Source organism: Gambusia affinis, linkage group LG14, assembly GCF_019740435.1.
Source record: "Gambusia affinis linkage group LG14, SWU_Gaff_1.0, whole genome shotgun sequence".
Lineage (NCBI taxonomy): Eukaryota > Metazoa > Chordata > Actinopteri > Cyprinodontiformes > Poeciliidae > Gambusia > Gambusia affinis.
Window position 1 is genome coordinate 21,121,651 of NC_057881.1, and position 13,536 is coordinate 21,135,186.

The window sequence follows — 13,536 nt, forward strand, 5'->3', positions numbered from 1 at the left end:
CCAGCCCTCCGTTTCGTGGGAGGAGAAGGTGAATCCGTGAAGGGTTTCGCCGATTGATGTCGATGCGCTAAACTCAGAGGGTTGCGTAAAAACGCTCGCCGGCGCGCGCTTTGTGCAGAGCGCCGCGCAGATCTCCTTCTTCTTTTCACGGGCCTCCATTGATGTGGCTTGTTTTACCTGGGAAATGACACGCTAATCCCCCAGCCGAGCACCAACAGGGAGAGGAGGTGAGAGCTGTGGGGGCGCGAGGGGTGGACCTCCTGTCTGTCACCTAAAGACAAACACAGCTGCCTCACAGGCGAGCCAGGGGAAGAGGAAAAAAAGGGAATGCCAAGCGATCTCCTGTAAAGCCTTTTACCAGGAAGGGAAATGTAGAACAGAACTAAAGAGGATCCCGAACATCCTTACTGACACATGAATCGTGGTACGGGATTTATGGCACTATACTTTTTATTAAAAAAACAAACAAACAAACAGACAAAAAAAATCCCCAGTAGAGCATCGCTAAGGGGATTGGCAGCCTCTACCTACCAATTTGGAAATCTGCTCATGGTATAGAAAAGAAGCCAGATGCTCTGTCTGCAGTGAAAACAGAGAACCGGTGTCCTGAAGAATGTTTTGGCTGGAACGAAAAGCCGTTTTCAGGACTGGAGCTAGCAATCCAAAAAGTTAACCTAGGGTCAACTTTGTCAGATAATTCTGGTTCGGTCAAACGCCTGCAGTGGGAAAGGTAGTGACGTCATCTAGTTTACTTAGAGATCGCTTGGCTGGCGCTAATTACTCTGCTTGTAAATCTTTCGGTCACAGTTCTACTCTGTTTGCTAGTTTTTTTGGCAATTCCTGGCCAATCTGAAGTAGGACTTTGGTGGAAGTTAAAAAGGAAACTAAGCATTTCTTGAAAAAATGAAAAAACATAGACATTTACCTGACAATATGACAGATTGAATGTTGCACGGCTGCATTGTTCTACTCTGGCTTCTGCTCACGGTCCAAAATTAATTTATTTTTTTTAAGGTTTTATTGGCTCCAGTGGCCTTTATTTGATAGTTAATTGACAGGAAAGTGGGTAATGAGAGAAGGGTGAAGACATGCTGCCAAGGTCGCCAGGCCGGGAATCGAACCTGCGACGGCTGCGTCGAGGACTAAGGCCTCCTTATGTGGGTTGTGCTTAACCCCTGCGCCACCACAGCACATCCCCACGATCAAAAATTTTGAATGCTAGCTTCACTGGGTGAAGTAGACTGTCCTTTGGAGTGGGTGTGTCCGATTCACAAAACCAGTTTTCAGCTAACTCATATCTTGCTTGCTCCTTCTTGATGGAGTAGATTGCTAATATGCTAAGCTAACTAGCTTGGGTTTTCTTTCCCCCGTTCTCATGCGACTGCTCAATAAGTTAGCTCCTAATATTTTTGATGCGCTTCTGGCTAACTATTTGTTTCAAAACGTTAGCTGTTTACCTCGAACTGAGTCCATTTTTTTTCCAATTTTGTGTCATCTGCAGCGTAGATGATGTCTGAGTGTAGACTAAAGTAAACAGAGTGTTAGCCAGCAGTGCAACTTGCTAAAAGAAGGAAAAACAAAAAAAAGTCAAGGTGAAACCAAAAAAGAAAAAGAAAGCAAGAGTTTAGGGTACAGGTGTCCAATTGAAAGCTTTCTAATAAGATCAAAGGGCCACAAAAATTAAACTTTAAGATCATAGTTGTACACTTAGATATTATTTTATCAGTCAAATCAAATTAGTTTTCATTTGTACAGGACCAAATTACACCAATGTGAGAAGATGTTAAAACAATGTTTATATTTTAAGACGTTCTAAATGAAAGCAAAGAGCAAACTAGAATACGTCTACGGTTTGTTAATAGGTAGTTTTATCAATACCTTCTGCCACAATTGGCCATTTGAGGAAATGTATGATGTTGATGTGGTCCGAAATGAAAATAAATTTGACATGCAAGACAAATGAAGGGCAATCTGGAAGGAAACTTGTTTGAGTAACCAGAGCAGGTTGAGATGATCCCATATATATATTTTCTTTTTAAGGAAAACATCATGAATACTTTCGCGAGACAGTAATTCCCAGTTTGTACCCTTGAGTTAAATCCCAAAAGCGTGATGCGGATTCTCCCAATTATTCCTACAGGTCACTATAAAATAAAGATTAATTCAAACTCGTCATTAGAACGCTGAGGCGCAGTGACACTAATCAGAAAAAGGAAGTTTTTAATCTGTGATAAAGACAGCAACACTGGCTTTCAAGGGTAACTGAAGGCATTCTGTATGTCTTTGTCACCCTCAACCACACACACACACACGCACACACACACACACACACACACACACACACACGCACGCACATGTAGCAAACACTCATCTTTATGTGAGAGGGTGGAAAGAAAGACCTCGAGTCTGTACCAAATCCCTAAAAGCTGTCATTGGCTTCAAACGCAGTGGATTCTTCCCAGTGAGTGCTTCTCCTTGTGACAGTGTTTTCTGTCTTTATCTTTCCATAGGGCTTCCTGTCTGATTCGGCCTCGAAAGTCCACAGCGCTGCTCTCTGATGCTAATCCAAAACAAACATACTGAAAAGCATGCCAGTCGTCTTTTGTAAACGCAAACCAATGTTGAGATGTGAAGTCTAACGAAGCTTCTCGCAGCAGCCGAGCCGATTTAAGCGCAAGCTGAATATTAAGACGGCACGAGGAGAAGCCTGTGCGCCAAGTGCAGTTTGCGTCGCTCCGCGCCCAGTGATCGCTTACCAGTTTAAACAGTGCATTAATTTTCATGAATGCATGTGTAATTTATGAGTGGTGTGGGACCGCGCGCGTCTATCAGTGTCAGGGTGACATGTGTGGGGCGATAATCTATTCTGTGACCCAAATTTATGTGTTGAAAGGAAGGCTCCCGAAACCGCACCCCCTCCGTAAAGCTCCCCCCTTAAACCCTCCCAGAAATAAATAAATAAATAAAAAAGCCCTCCCATCCGATTTCACAGCTCATCACTGTCAGCGCCGTATCGTACTGTATGTGGGTCTGCGAAGGGAGCGGGACTGATAAAAGAGCCGAGTTATCCATCTTATCCAGAGGAGATGTTTTTTTTTTTTTTTTTTGAAAAAGAACTCTGATATTAATAAATGCATGAGAGCCAACAGAGAAAGTGAACATTCTGCAGCTTTGACAAAATGAGAAAAATAGAAAAAGAAAGGAGGTTTTGGGCGGGGTTGTGGGGAGGGGATGGAGGTGGGGGTAAGAAACGCTCCTTGTTAGCATTCTCTCAGACGCCGCGTGCGCTAGGAGCTACGTTCTCAATGAAAGTCGTATTATCCATGGTCAGCTCCTCTATCTATTATTCACAGCCCTGTGAGAAACACTGGTGGCAAGATCAACGGCGAGTCACTTATGATATATCCCGGAGCAACCGCGTGCTATTCATGTGCAAAGAGAAAGCTTAATAACTGCGGCTGCAGATGGCAGGAGAAGCCAGGGAGGGGCTGCAAAGTTGGCAAAAGCTTTTGGAGGCACACGGCTTTGATTTGATTTTATTCAGCGCCAATACGGATTCAACACAAACCGGTTTAAGAAAGAGGAGGGGAGGGGAGAGGCCTGTTTTGATGTATAATTCAATAACAGGTAATGCTGGGGTATTATGCACTGAAGCTGTTTAATAAAGTAGAGTTGTATTTGTCCTTTTTAGGGTGGGTTGTTTTTTTTATCATCTAGATTAATGTACAGCTGACTTTAAAGACAACAAACAACTTCAGAAGCTTACCGCTTTATTGAAAATTCACGACATAAGCATCCGCGCCGTGATGGCAGATTGAGGAGTCATGTCTGAAATGTTAATCAATTCATGGGAGGGGGAGGGGAAGTTGCTGAGTGTTGATCTGTAATACGACAAAACACCTTGACTTTGATCCGCGCCATGTGTAATGAACGCCCGGGTGGCATTTCAAATGCAAATTCTCCGTTGTGTGCGTGGGCTTGTTAGATAAGATGTTAACACGATGGGCTTCGAGACTGGACGGGGATGCTAGCTGAGAAACGTACCTGTTTTGTTTTTTTCGTATTGAACATTCTATCATATGACATAAAAACGTTGGGTTATTCACTTTAGCGCAAACACTGACTTTATGTGGCTGGGGCAAAAGTTGGGAGTTGGTAGCATTGGGTAGTAAACTGTGAGCTTGTTTGTTGGATCAGTGTGATCATTCTTCACAAACTGCTGTTAAAAAGGTAACCAATGACAGTTATGGCAGAGACTTTAGCGAGGTCATATTGATTACATCAATTTTCACAGGTTAAAAAAATGAACACAATTAATCCCATTTTTTTCATACAAAAGTCACCAGCCGGAACCTTTATATTCACTTGTTTCTGGTACACCCTTAAATCTGATGGACAAGCAACATCTATAGACAGCTCCAGATGCCAGTGGGCATCTCTTGACCCCACTGGCTTTCAAGTTTTTCTTTAAAAAAACGATTTAATTGGATGTTGGAAAAGATTATTGTTGTGTTCAAGTTGTACTAAAAGGAGCTAGGCTATCAGCAAAGCTACTGTTTGGACTATCTCTTACGGCTTTAATGATAGGCATAGCTGTAGGAGAACATGTTTAGCTGCTGAAAACGCGAAACATGTTCAAACACGTTGCAGCAGCACAGACGCCCCCAACGCTAACGTTAGCATCCACTGTTCAACAGTTTGAAAAAAAAATTTTTTTCCAAAGAAGTTCCATGAAAAGCCAAAGGTTCCTGAAACAACTCAACACTGAACAGCTTCAATAGCACTCTGCATCAATCTGAGGATTGAATAACTTAAATCAGTGTTTCCCAACCCTGGTCCTCAAGGCACACTGCCCTCCATGTTTTAGGTATTTCCTTGCTTCAGTGCAGCTGATTTCAATTGATGACTGATTAACAGGTGTTTGTTGAACTGCAATCAGTTGAATCAGACACATTAAAGCAGGGAAACCTCTAAAACATGTAGGACAGTGTGCCTTGAGGACCAGGGTTGGGAAACACTGACTTAAATAACAGATTAAAAACAAAACATATCTTTGTTGTTGAGCTCACATGTCTACGTGGGCAAGACGAAACTCTGGAAAAGTACAGGAGAGACACCAGTGACTCCACTCTCTAGCCAATCAGTGACCAACACTCTTCTGACGTCACGTTTTCAGCCCGACTTGGCAGACTTTGAACCCCTTTGAAGTAGGTTCTAAAGTCCAGGCCGTCACCCTGCCGTCATTACAACTAGAAAGCTCGTATAACCAAGTCAAGACCAGCCAAACCTGGCTTAGTACATGCTAGTTGGAAAAAACCCACCGATCACGACGTATCCATCTCCTATAGAAGATTACAACGGAGATAAAGGTCAAAGGAATGAGATGTTCTCCTGTTTCTCAATTTTTTTTAAAAAATTTCTCACAAATTTATACCTCAGGAAATCCCGGATTTTTAATTAGGGCCTTGGAGAAATATTAAGAAAAAAACATTAAAGCATCACACTGAAAAACACCTCAGTCACATGCATTTTGGTTGCAGATGCGTAACAGCAATTATCGCCCTGGTATTTTCTATTAAAACACCCACAGTGGCAGCATTGGGATGCCAATGTGTGAATCAAATATGTTTGATTTAGAGGTATCCCATTCTTTGGATACAACTACCCACAGCTGAAGTCCAGCAGTCTAAGCCGTTATACAGCAGATCCAAGGAGCATTTTGAGGTACAATTGGACTGCAGAGGTTTTTCAAATATTGAATTATTCCAGCACAGAAGAAAACTGCTCAAACCAAAGCTTGGATCTTTCACAATTTTTCAAGATGTTGATACTGCAATGAGAGATGGCTTTATTTTTTTTTTTGCAAATCTCTACTTGGGTCACTAATTAATTAAAGATCAAATTTTATTTTTATAAAATGCTTGCATTTGATTGTTACAAGACATGCTAATGTTGGTTTTGTCTTCCTCTGGCCTTGTGTGCTGTGGATGTTTTTTTTTAAAGCTGCATTTTTAAATCTGGTTCTATGGAGACGCATTCCGCTTTGAGTGTTGTCCTGGCAGGCAGGGAATATTTAACAAGCCAAATAGCCTTCCATCTAGTCCTTTTTTTTTTTTTTTTTGCTTTTTAGGTACTTGGCTGCTGTCTGTTGCTATGCAACTACATCATCCAAATTGTCAGGTTCAGGGCCACATACCCCCCCTTTTCCTTCCTTATTCATGGAGAGAAAAAAGAAGCAGCAGAGAAGAATCCACTTTGTAGATGTTGTTGCACAAAGCAGAACCACCCTCGGGATTTCTCATTTAAATAAGTTCATTTATTTTAATACTTCAGCTTTTATCAAACATTAGATTTTGTATTTTTTCTCAGTTTTTAAGTGGCTCACCTGGGTTCAGCACGTTTAGTTTACTCTACATTTATTCATTCAAACCTCTGCATTTTCTTTTCTGTGTTGCTTTCTTTAACAATCATCGTCCCTACTTGTCTTTGCTGTAGACACACACAGACACACACACACACACACCTCTGTTTCTACCCGTTTTCATACTGTATGTCTGTGAGGCAGACTGTCTCCGTAATTGGGTTATTCGTCTCCTCACCGGTCTGATGCACTGAGACACAGTCATGGACACACACACACACACACAGACATACGCGCACGCACACTTTCATGTTTTTGTACAAATTGTTGCTGAGCCAGGAGAGGTGCAGCCGTGCGTGTGTTTTATTCAGGCCTTGCAAGGGAATGGGAGGACTGGTGTTTTTATTGGATTCACACACCGCCTATATGTGAGACAACATGAACATTTACAGAAAGGCTCGGAGTGTATTCCAGTCTGATAAACTCTCATAAAACGAGGACACGGAGCTCTGCCAAGCAAATAAAAGCAGCATATCTGACACAATATCATGACTATCTGGTGTAAACATTTTCCCAATGAAGCCACCTTCAGCTGCGTTACAGCTGCATGCTTTCTTTCAAAGTATGCCTCTAACAGCTTTACATATCAAGGGACTGAAAGTTTGAGGCAATTCTTCATTGCAAAACTCAAATTTCTTGACAAAAGTTTTGACCAATTTCAAAATTTGCAAAAACTCAAAATGTGTCACATTTTGAGTTTTTGTCAAAATTTGTCAAATTTTGAGTTTTGGACAGCTGATTTTAAGTCTTGCAGGAGGTTTTTAATTTGACTATGTCCTATTTCTGATGGATCAGTTCCAGCAGCAAGAAAGCTTCAGAAATCGCTCACATCTGCGGCGACTGCTTTAGAAAGTTGAACTAGAATCAAATAAGTTTCAGTTACCATCCTCTGACTTAAGGTTAGCTTAAGTAGTATTCTTTTATTAATTAGAATCATTTTGTATTTCTTTATTTTTACTACTTTTGTCAGTTTTACATTTTGTTTTTCATCTCAAGGCGTCAACATTTCGCCTACCCACCTGAAAACATCTCAGAAAAATCGCTACCGATAGTTAATAAAGCCATGTGATTTGTGTCGATGCTCTTATTTTGAAATGTAACCGGAAGTTCAGTGTTATGAGAGTCGGAACGAGAAGCAGGGACGCTGCTAATGTGGGACTGGCAAACACAATATGCCTGCCATTATTATATCTAAGTGCTTTGTCAGGGTTTCAGCAACTCAGATTCATATTTTAAGACCTTTATAAATTCAATTTAAGACCTGTATCACAACAGAAATATACAAAGAAAATCACATATTTTATATTAGTTATGAACGGAAGTTAGCCAGGTGTGAAAATCAATGCCATCCAGCCAACCAACGATAAATTTGTGACAAAAAACCCCCACTAGATAGCTAAATAGCTAGCGCAATTGCTAATCAAGCGCCTAAAATGACATAGGCGGTGAACGTCTCTGCATGTGACTCAAACTTCTACATGACAGAAAACTCCTGAGAAAAAGAAAAAAAAAACTACATTGAAAAGAAACTAAATAGTCCTGCTGCAACAAAACTTAAGACATGTCATTAACATATTTAAAGCTGAAATACTTTTAAAAAAATACATTTAAGATGATTAAATAATAATCAGTTAATAGGTTTCAACAGCAGCTTTGTGGAACCAAATAAATAACTGAAAGTCCGATGAGAAGTAAGCTGACAATATTTAAAGCAAATAAACAAAAAAAAGTCAATGCGGGCGTTAATTTCATCCAATCAGATGAGGTCTTTGAGAAACGCCAACAATGACATGATTGTCCAATTGTGTCGCGCTTCATTTTGTTCATCCAATCAGATGAGATCCTTGAGAATCGCTTTCTGGTGGAAACATCCACCTCGACACAGCAACCAGAAATAAACCCGTTTAAGTTTCTCAGGATGTCATGGAGAACTGACCTGGATTCAGCTCCAATCATCTCCGCTAGAAAAAAGTTTTCGCAACAACATGATGCTAGTTGTCACGTTAAATTCTCCCATTGGAATCTCTGAAGCTCATCCAGAAGACATTTTTGGCTGATCCTTTGTGTGATGTTGATTGTTTCTGGGTACGATGTGACGAAATGGGAAATAGTTCAAGGCATATGAATATTTCTTCAAAGCATTTTGTGGACGGATGTGCATGTAGTCAAGATGTAATAGTGAAAAGGTTTGGGAAACAGGCCATGCAAGGCTCCATCTGTCCTTCTTCTCCACTTTGTGTCACTCTTCCACAAATTTTCCTCCCAGTGAGGTGACCCTGTTTTAATGTGAGCTGAAAAGGTCACTCCGGTCCTGTCCACTGGATCAGAAAGGCCCTCCTAGGCCTGTATGCATGGCTGCGCTCAAGTGTAATACCTCTGGACACCAGAGAAGCTCCATGTTTACACCACTGACAAGTCTTCTCTAACACACACACACACAAGTTAAAAAAGAAGGAAGGAAGAGGTGAAAGCAGGTGTCCCAGATGTCACCATGTGGGCCTCTACCTTCTTTAAATCATCCTGAGTCAGTAAACTACATTCTTACCTGATGAGAGAAAGAAAACAAACTAAACAGAGCGAGGCAGTTGAACAAAGATCTGACAAATAAACCGATGAATAAGATGCAGAAGATAAAGAAATCCCAGCAAGAACGTGATGGATAGTGGCATACTGGAACAGGGGGGTGGTCATGTTCAACCCATTAGGCATGTATGATGTTTCCAGCAACTACAGCAGATTTGGAAGCTGTTTTAAATTCGTACCAGCAGGACGCTCCGCTCTTGATCTGAGGAAGCGATGCCGGCGGCGCGGACGCCCGCGGGTTTCCGCTACTCTCACATTTGAGGCGCGTTTACATGGATTTGCTGTGCGCTGCCGCCGCCGCCACATCAACATTTTCCATTATGCATCACAAGTCCGGCCACGAAATCCTGGACTGCCTGCTTGGATTCCCCATGCCGGCGTGTTGCGGCAGAATGCACGTGTCACGTCTGAGTCCTGTGGCGTTTATGGTGGCTGTACGATGCGCCAGGGGCATTAGTATGTATTAGCTGGCAGATGGGTGGCAGTGCTCCCCCGTTGTTCTCTGTAATGATGAGCCATGTTCCTGTTTATCAGAGAGGACACACTCAACTCTCCCTTCATCTACTTTTGTCTCCGTCACCCGGTCTCTCTCTCTTTCCATCTCAACTACACCAGTCAAACCGCGACTCTCTTGACAAGCATTGTCCCAAGGGAACCTGTCCATCTTTACCTTCAAACACAATTACTGTAAACGTGTCTGCATGCGGAACGTTTCGGTTGCTAGACAGCCTTGAATGGCACACTCAAGGGGAAAGCCAGGGCTGCGCCAACAACATGATGTGGTGCGTTAATTATCGCATGCTCTTGATGTGTAGTGCCAATATCTGTCCCCTAAGGTAAGTGGCAAAGTCTGTACAGTTGTGCTACACAGATGGTTGACTTGTTAGAAGAATTACAATGAAGACAGCTATGAAAGGTTTGCTGGATTACGTATGACATTCTTGAGCTGAATCCTCAAGCAACACCATCAAAACAGTTGGTGGCAATTAACTTTTAAATAAATGTAACTTATTTTCTCCATTTTTTTATGCTATAGAAGGTACAGGTTCATTACCAGTGTCAAGGTATCCCAGTCACTTAAAGGCACATACGACTGTGTTGTGCTACAGTCAAGAAACCGTTACCTTCAGTTGTAATAAAAATGTTGCATGTATCAAAAATGACTTCAAACACATACTATAACCATATGAGATACCTTGAAATTGGCTTCTGTCTCTTTAAGAACCTTCTACCCTTTCCGACACGTCCCCTTCAGCACATCATCACAAAGTATTCGCCTTTAAAATATAAGCTGTTTTTAAAGATGAAAACTATTCATTAGGGTCATGCTAGGAAAAAAATAAATCATGAGAATAAAGTCTTAACATTATGAGAAAAAAGTCCAAATTATACAAGAATAAAAGTAAAAGTATCAAGAGAATAAAGTTGTATTACAAAAACAAAGTCATGCTACTATTCTCAAAATATTTTGACTTTCTCATAATATTGTGACTTTCTTTTTGTAATCTTATTCATTTATTTATATTTTCTTACTATGGCCCTAATACTCCATCATCAAAAGTAGCATCTTTGGATTTGTGTAAAAAAATATTTGCATGTTTACATCTAAAGGGCCATATGCGGCCTATAAACCATCAAATGCCCAAGTCTACCTTAGAGGGATGAGTCAAAGCAAATCGAAACTCATTAAAATTTTTATTATTTTGGGAGTCAGTTGCATTACATACACCAGATCCCAACTCTTATTTGAGCTTTTAGGGTATTCACTCACCTTATGGACAATATTGATTACTGCCATTACCAAATCCTTTAGAGGGATGATTCCAAAACTTTTTAGCTTCAGAAATTGCAGTGTAAAAGACATGTGATCCTTAACTATTGACTGAAAATACAAATGTTATTAGTGCGTTTGTAATAGTTGTACACAAATACTACTACTATGTGCAATGATAGTTCCACATAGCCCCGTGCAGGTCTTCGTTTCGCAATATCGCTTTGGCGTTCTGCATCATGTAAGTCGATTGACTCAGGCCACAGGTTATGTGCGCATTCAGTGCAGCTCAAAGAATCATGATAATCAATCAATCAATCAATCAAATTTTATGACTGACAGAGTTTCAGCGCTACTCACGCAGCATGGACATGCACACATTCAGTTTTAGTTTCAAATTGATAAAACTCTTTTACCAGAGGATTCATACATTTTTCTTCACACCCAATATTTGATGACAAGTATCTAGGAAATGTAAGAGAACTACTGGACTGATAGTAATTTCAAAATAACCTCATTGCAAAAAACCCCCACTGTCCTTTTAATAACTCCTAAAGACCCTGCTCGTTTCGTTTTTCCGACCCCCAGTGGTCACCAAACACCCCAGTGGTAGAAGGAAAGACTATTTCAGAGCAACTGCCAAGGAGCAGTGACATTGATCTAGAGGCTTTGTGGTGGCCTGACATCATACATAGTTACTGTTTGTTGACATTTTCTTTAGCTTGTCACCTGTCTTTGCATGTTTGCATAAAATTTTCACGTTTGATTTTCCCGCAGGGCCCGTACACTGCACTGAAAGCGTCTTTTCGTCCCTACGTGCACAAGTGTCATAATCTTACGCTCCTCTGTCTCACACAAACTGGCACAAGTAACAAATGTGCACCCATGCGCACTCTCGCTCCCTCGACCTCCGTGAGAGAACCGCTCGGCAGGTTTACTCTGCCTCCTCGCTCTGAGTAGAAGGTAAACAGAGCTCGGCTTTGAGTGATTATCCCGAAAATATCCTGACAAGCTTCCGTGGGGCTACGCTTCAGACGGGGCGCGAGAAAGCTGAGCCCGTGGCTCCGGACCTTTCGTCCATAAACGCGCCGCCCTGAGGGCTCTCTTATCCAAGCACCTGCACTGCTTACAGGAGCTTTGAGTGGCCCTAGTAACAAGTGTGGAACGCCGAGACGGCAATCTCCAGCGACATAACAGGAGATTGTCAACCGTGGAGGGGGGGAATAAACAGACCGTCACGACGGCAGAGCTAAATTAGCAGCCTACTGAGACAGATGGCGGATGTAGCTGCGGGTTTAAACATATGGACGTGCAAAAAGCGCAAACGATTGGCCATCAATTCAAACACAACCTGTACCAATCCTTCCAGCTCAGACAGAAGAGCATAAGCACACACACGTATGGAAACACAGACACACACACACACATAGAGAGAGAGAGGCCGTCTGTCACTTCTGTTATGACTGCCTTAGGGCCCTGAGAATTGCTGGCTGGACAGATGATGCAATAATGCCGTATTATGTATCAGAGTAATAAACATAGGACATACAAGCTCATATCTTTGCTTAAACTACATAAAAACACACCAAAAGAGACTATATTATGAATCACATGTGCATAGTGTCTTGTGAAAGTACTCCTAACCTTTGAACTAATGGGATTTCATGTGATAGACCACATAGCACGTGACAGGACAAAAAGGATGCATGGTTTTCTACATATTTCAACGAGTAAAATCTAAAACATTAACAAGGCAGATATGGGAGAAAATTAGCTTTTTTTTCCCCACCTCATATTTACAGACCACTTTGTACGTAGAACAAAAAGCATCGACATTGTAGCACTGTAACAAGACAAAGCATAAAAAAGATATATATATTTTTTTTAAAAAAAAAGGTGAATATATGTGTCAGTTGGAGTATTTGGGAATGTTTATTTTTGTACTCACTGCTTCACCGCCACAACCAAACGGTGATGCCACAGATGACCATTGTCCTCCAGGCCACAGCTTGTCAGCCCAATCTCTTTGACGTTAGCCCCGTTTAACTGCTCTTCAGTTAAACCGTAACCTTCCATTTGGGATCTAGCCTCTTGTTTACACGACCCAAGTCTCTCACACGTACACATTACAAATGCCTGTTTAACCTACGCATACATGGGCAGAAACAACAAAAACAATGGCGGTTAGCATTGTGCTGTGTTCTGCTGCGTAAACTGTTCATCTTAGCACATTCTCTGATAAAGAATATACGTATTTGATAAGCATTTTGTTCCTGGTGCATGTCATGCTAAAATCACAGCACCATCTAGTGGCCTGGCATAAAAACTTCACCTGACTCGAGGTGCCTTGGAGGGGCTGTCTAAGCATCGAGCTTTTTCCTAATGACATTTGAAAATACCGGCTCTTTCCAGCCCGCAGTCAAATGTAAGTGTAGCCTTAGAAAGTCAGTAGAGTCCGAGTCTCCCATGTGAGTCTGTGTCGAAAACAAAACTATTTGTGGTTTGCAGTTATATTGTAAACCAGAGGGACTTTGTGACACTATAAATATGCTGTAAATAAATGAAAAATTTTGCATCTTGTAGGAGTTATCCTTCTGTAGAGATTTTAGTCAACAGAGTCGAACTATAAGGCAAGTAATTTGGGATTAGCACAAACGTTATCATGCGGCCAAAACTATCTGGTTGAGGATCAGCTTCTTTACTATTTTCAGTATTTCAGCAACAATCACTGACAATCTTGCAATAAAAATGTTCTAACCAT

The 13,536-nt window shown here is 41.4% G+C and overlaps 1 protein-coding gene across 7 annotated transcripts in view; it reads right to left on the bottom strand.

Moving 5' to 3' along the window:
- The window catches only part of sox4a (SRY-box transcription factor 4a), a 66,361-nt gene that overhangs the window by 19,390 nt on the left and 33,435 nt on the right, over positions 1-13,536 (bottom strand). For 4 of the 7 annotated variants that reach the window (XM_044138788.1, XM_044138779.1, XM_044138781.1 and 1 more), the window contains exon 1: positions 12,724-13,027. The exons of 2 other annotated variants lie outside the window; for them this stretch is intronic. The gene's annotated coding sequence lies outside the window, so the exon portion shown is untranslated. Of the gene's footprint in view, positions 1-12,564; positions 12,619-12,723; positions 13,028-13,536 lie in introns of those variants that run through there. One more of the 7 variants, XM_044138785.1, reaches the window with a different exon arrangement.